Here is a 6,325-nt window from a genome sequence, read left to right as displayed (position 1 = left end):
GAGAGTTTTGTAAAGGCTTCTCCTTCTTGCTGTGGGTGTAAAAGGTGAGTCACTAGTGGTATTAGTGCAATACTCGGAGGGTTCCTCCGGGGAGTGGATGTAGGTCAAGTTTGACCGAACCACTATAAATCTCATGTCTTTTATTTTTCTGTTGCTTTTTATTTTTCTATTTTACTGTTTCAAAATTGTGGTTGAAAAACCTTTTCTATATAATTCACTAAATTTAAATTCACGATTTTAAATTTTAAAAGAGGGTAAAATTTTTTAAATACCAATTCACCCCTCCCCCCCTCTTGGTTAGCCGCTAGGACATAAGCTTAGGTTTAACAACATAATTCGTAGTGAACAAGTTTCAATAGAGAAGGCTTTACAAACCTCCTTTCCAACAACCCAGGTGAGGCAGAGAACCCAACTTCTATTGCTTCTACTAGAAGGAGGCAGAGAACCCAACTCCTTTTACTTCTTCTTGAAGCAGACAGAGAATCTTAATTAGATACTTAAGTAAACCTCTCTAGAACCCCTAAGGAACTAAGGATGATGACTTGAGAAGATGATGATGGATCCTTTCTTGGAGTTATCATTGTGAACCCTCTCACAAACACCCTATCTCAAGATCCTTTCTCTCTCTCCCTTGCTCTCCCTCTCCTCTTTGCTCTCACTAGTTAGAACAACAGCAAAAGATACTCTCTTGAGTAGAATAAGAGGTATTAAATAGAAGAGCTTTAGAAAATCTCTTAATTGCAACAAACTAACTTTATCGTCCATGATAATATAAATATCATCTTGTACGATCAGTATAAATTAAGATCAATCGTCCAGGATGATTAGAAGGTTTTTGTTCATATCATCTAGGCTGATAGAATATCATCCTGTATAAAAAATATGAATCATTAAATATCATCCAATTAATCACACTGAATGGATGTCTAGACGATGGAAAAATATCATGATCGTCCAGGCAGATCTCATGATCGTCCACGAAGATTACTTCAAATCTGTGAAACTTGTCAAGAGCATCGCCCTGAATAGTAGCTGGTTAGTATTGATCATCCAGGAACAACTAAGGTTTTTTGAACTAATCACCACAACCGATCATGCGATCGTCCAGGACGATATGATCGAGCAATCAAAACTTAATTGCTTTCCTTAATTATAATATTAATTTAGGCATAATTATGTTGCATCATCCAGAATGATGTCCTGGACGATGTCAAAAAAATAAATAATACCTAAATAGTCTGGCAGTTGATTCTTTCTAATTTGAGCATATCATCCCGGGCGATACAAATATCATCCAAGATGATGAGCTTAATGACGGCTGCCTTAGCCAGGATGCCCTAATTAGGGTTTTTATTTTTAACGAATTGTCCAGGCCGATTTTTTAATCATCCTGGATAATGTGAGAAAATTTAAAAAAACTCTAATTTAGATAGAAAAAATTCCCCCAAGTGTGTGTGTGCAAAGTTACTTAGCTTCAGGAACCACATCATTTATAATAGACTCAAGAATGGAAAAAGTTTGTAAAATTGCTCAGGCCTAGTCTACCCAATCTTGAGCTGGTTTAAATTACAATTTTATCTTGTTGACCTAAAATGTTTGTAGGTAAGGCAGTTGTAGAGAAATAGAACTCTTTGCTATCATCAAAATCATATTCCCTTAAGTTAGATTCCCAACAAAGAGTCGGGTTGATCTCTTAGAATATTCCCTTAAAATATTATGAACATTTATGTTGAAAGTGAATTCAACATATTGAGTTTCAAAAATTAAGGAAGATGCTTTCAGATTTTCAAACTTTTAAATCTCTTTCAAAATCATATAGAGTTAAACCTAGGCTTCGACATTTTTCCCCCAATTCAATTTGTGGAGCGAAATAGTCAAGTCAAAATCTATGGATTTTTCTATTAATTTTGTAAACCTGTACATTTGAGTGAACTGAATGTGTGGAGTTTCAAAATATGAAGATGGTTCGTTCAATTTCAACTTCAAATTTAAATTAAAATTCAATCACAAATCCTAATCAAATTTAACCTTAAGTTCAAATTTTATTTCAACTTTTCAAATTCAAGTTCAATTACAACTTTAGGTTCAAATCGAAGTTTCGACAATTCACCCTCAAGTTGATTCGCAGAGTGAAAGAGTTAAGCTAAACTCTTAGGATCTTCCTCTTTATTTTGTAAACCTGTATATTTGAGTGAAACTCATTATGTTTATTTTTGAAGAAGATTTTTTCAATTTAGAAGTCAAACTCAACATTCAATTTTAACCTTGAATTCAAGTTCAATTTCAATTTAAAAATTCAAATCTAGGTTTTGACATTTTACTCCAAGTTAGTTGAGGGAGTGAAAGAGTAAATCTCAACTTTTAAAATCTTCTTCTCAACTTTATGAACTCTCATGTTGAATGAAAACTCAATTTGTTGAGTTTTGAAGTTTAGAGAAAATCAATCAAACTCAAAACTCAAATTTAATTTCAAATCAAACTAATTCAAGTCACTTTCTTAACTCAAGGAAATCTAGAACACTCAAATGGATGGGAAACTTATATTCTCCCTGGATAGGAATCTGACTATATAAGACGTCTTTTATTAAAGCTTGACATGAAAAAAGCTTATGATAGCATGTGTTGGGAAACTCTAAATCAAGTACTGAAATTTACTGGATTTCCCGAAAGCTTGATACAACTAATATTGGAGTGTGTTTCTAACCCAAAATACTCAATGGTGATAAATGGTAAAAGAACAGATTGGATCCAGGCAAATTGCAGCTTCAGACAGGGATGTCCCCTATCACCTAGTCTATTCATTTTATGCTCTGATCTCCTTTCCAAGGCTCTTGTTGGGAGTAATAACAATTTGGGGATGAAATTAGCACCGAATATGGAGAAATTATCTCATCTATTGTTTGCAGATGATATTCTTGTAGTAGCAGAGGCATCCAGAGACAATGCTGAAGCATTGAAGATTATCCTCTGAAGTTATTGCGGATGGATAGGACAATCTATTAACTCTCAAAAATCCATGGTTCTATATGGTAAGAGAGTTACAAGGAAGAGAAGAAGGAAAATTAATAGAATTCTGGGCTATAAGGAAGTCAACGAACTCAATTACTTGGATATCAAATTGACCTTGAGGAGATTAAAAACTGAAGATTTCAACAGTACAGTAGAAAAGAATATGAGCAAAATTAATTCATGGGGAGCTAGATGGTTATCTTTTGGCTGGCAGAATAACACTCATTAAATCAGCCTATTCTAACATGATCTCATACCAGGTAGCTCACTCCCTTGTTCCTAAAAGTATTTTGCAAAAAATTGATAAAATGTGTAGGAGCTTTTTGTGGCATAAAGAAAATGGAAATCAAGGAATGCACTACATAGCTTGGTCAAAACTTTGTTTACCTACCAGTTTGGGAGGGTTAGGCATCCAAGGTGCATCAAAAAGGAAGGGACCATTAAGAGCGAGACTAGCTTGGATGTATCTACAGAATAATGAATCATTGCTCTATAAAATCCTCAAAATGAAATATGGGGATAAAATCTGGGAGGAGAGTACGAAGAAAGGTGCTTCATCAGCATGGAAAATCATCAAAGTTGGCATCAAGTCCCCGAAACTCATAATTAGATGGGAAGTTAACAATGGCAAAAGCATTAATGCAGTTAATGATGACTGGATTCTTGACCGTAATCTTAACAGCTAGCCTGCTACGTGCAAAATAGAGGAACTCTTAAATAAAAGAGTTTCTTATTTTATGGAACAAGACGGCAACTGGAATTTAGAGAAATTGACTATCTGTTTCTCTAAAGATATGATGAATCTTATTATTCAAATGGACAAAGGAGAGAGCAACAGAGAAGATAAGATTGATTTGATTTGCAGCAATTCGGGGAGGACGATATCATCTCTTTGTAATGAAGCCATTAACAGGAATCTGGACATCAATCTTTGCAGGTCCAGTTGGCTGAAAAAACTGAAACTCAATCAAAGAACTCATTTGTTTATGTGGAGATTGTTAAATGACGCTCTATCTACTAATTCTTGGTTAAACTATAGGAAATTAATGAACAATTCTGATTTTCCTAGAGGATGCAAGATGAGGGAAGATACAGAGCATATAGCCATTAAATGCGAAAAGCTTTTGGAGATCACAACAAAACTGAGACAGTGGGGTTTTAACGTCCCTTCCTTTCAAAATCTGGATGAATGCATTGAAGAGCTCAGTAATAAAAATGACAAAGGCCTTGCTAAAATTTATTCTTTAATTGTTTAATACAATTGGAGATCACGGAATCTGGGCAAACATGGGAATTCAGAACTTCCCATTGCATATATATCAACTGAAGTTATTTCTCAAGCAGCCTTCTATCAATCTTTACCAACCGAGAAGAACTGGAGCACTAATCAGCATTTTGCTGCCTAAAGCTTGGTGTCCCCCTCCTGATGGTTGGTTAAAATTGAATGTAGATGCGGCTTTATTGGATTCAAACTTGGCGGGAGTAGCTGGGCTGATCAGAGATTGCAAAGGGAGAATGATTTGTGCATATGGAAAGAAGACAAATCATTGGGATATTGCTCATTTGGAACTTAAAGCAATCCTAATGATGGAAGAATACATACAAGATTGGTTTTGTGAAAACAAGGGTATAATCATAGAAGGAGATAATGTGAATATCATAAAGATGCTCCAAGATTCTATCAAAGTGAAGACTAATAAAGGTACAAAATTAGATCTATTTTTTCTTCAAGTGTTCAAAAATATTATGTTTCTCTTTATTCCTAGATATTGTAATAAGATGGCTAATTGTTGCGCCAAGCTTGCTTTGTTAGGTGATTTCTTTTGGGACTCTTTTATTGAAACAGAACTTCCAACAAGTTTTTTACACTTGTTTAGTAAGGACTCTCAAGGAGTCTCTTAGTTGTTGAACTTTGTATTTTTCTTGATGCTCTTTTAATTCCATTTGCATCCTTTATTAAAAAAAAAAAGGCATCTTTTATGGCAGTTCAATTTAGTTTAGAATGGAGTTTCAAAACCTCAAGCTATCAATTAATTTAGAAACACTGATTAGCCTGTCTACTAGGACATAAAAGAATTTCCCCTTGGTGGATATTAGTTTAGGCTTAGGAGTTAACTCCCCCATCTCTAAAATGGAGGACACAGTTTCCCTATTACCCTCTATGCCCTCTACTTAGGAGGATAAGAACCAGAAGTCAGTAATGACAGAATAGTTACAATCTTAGTCTGAGATCGGCTAAAATTCCAGCACAACCTTGGCAGGCAAGAATTTGAAGAAGAACTACCTTTGAAGAGAAATAAAGAGGAATTTTAAGGCTAGCAAGACTGCTAAGATGGATGCCCTGAAGTAAGTCAAATCCTAAACCTTAAAACTCTTATTGAAGGAGATTTCATTGCTCAAACATGTTAAATTTTAGAGGCCAATCAAGAGTTTGTTGCTCCTTCCACGTACCCTATATTTGGTGGAAATCATTTCCACCCTTCTTATATTACTCAAAGGAGGGAGGTTGTGTGATGAGTAGCATAATATCCACCATGCCCTTTTTACTACTACACAGAAGAGATCAATCAAGCCATAATTGAGCAATCACCAGCAATAGGCCATAGGCCCGTAATTGAGGGTTATGACCCATCCACACAATTAAAGAATGTTAGAGAACACTACTACACGTGTTCCACTATATAATCTATTGAGGAGGAAGCATAGAAACCATTCAGGGTGCCACTCTCCTAACTAATAGGAAACTAGTAATGAGAGAGGGGGAATTAATCTAAGATTGTATTAAATAGTGATCCCGTCAAAATTTAACTTTCAACAGGGTCCTATTATGATAAATCTTTTGATTAAAATGATTCATCATCTTCTTGGGATAGTGCAGACCACATAATAGTCTCTCAATTCAAAAAGATTATAGCAATCTAATTCCATACTACAAGGGTCTTTCCCCCTAAATCTACAACTTTTAAGGAAAATATACAATTTCTAAATTGTACTAGGCTTAGATTTTCAAGGCAAGTTGGTTGATCTTTTTAATGGAAAGTGACCTCTACCTTGAATCTTAAGCAGGAGAAAGTTGTAGTTGACTCCATCAAATGTTTAAATGTACCTCCCTCCCATCGCATGTATGGGTTGACTTAATTTTTGAATTAAAATATATATCAAACATAAGTTATCTTTAGAAATGAAAATTTCTAGTATTTTTCTATATTAATAAGCATATCTTGCATACTTTGAATATATTCAAAGATTTTCCTAATCAAGCTAATTTTCACGTCAAAAGATTGGGTCAGCTCTGAGGATTATTCTTCCTTGTATA

This window comes from Dendrobium catenatum, unplaced genomic scaffold (assembly GCF_001605985.2).
Source record: "Dendrobium catenatum unplaced genomic scaffold, ASM160598v2 fragScaff_scaffold_1028, whole genome shotgun sequence".
Classification (NCBI taxonomy): domain Eukaryota; kingdom Viridiplantae; phylum Streptophyta; class Magnoliopsida; order Asparagales; family Orchidaceae; genus Dendrobium; species Dendrobium catenatum.
This window is presented reverse-complemented; position numbering follows the sequence as displayed.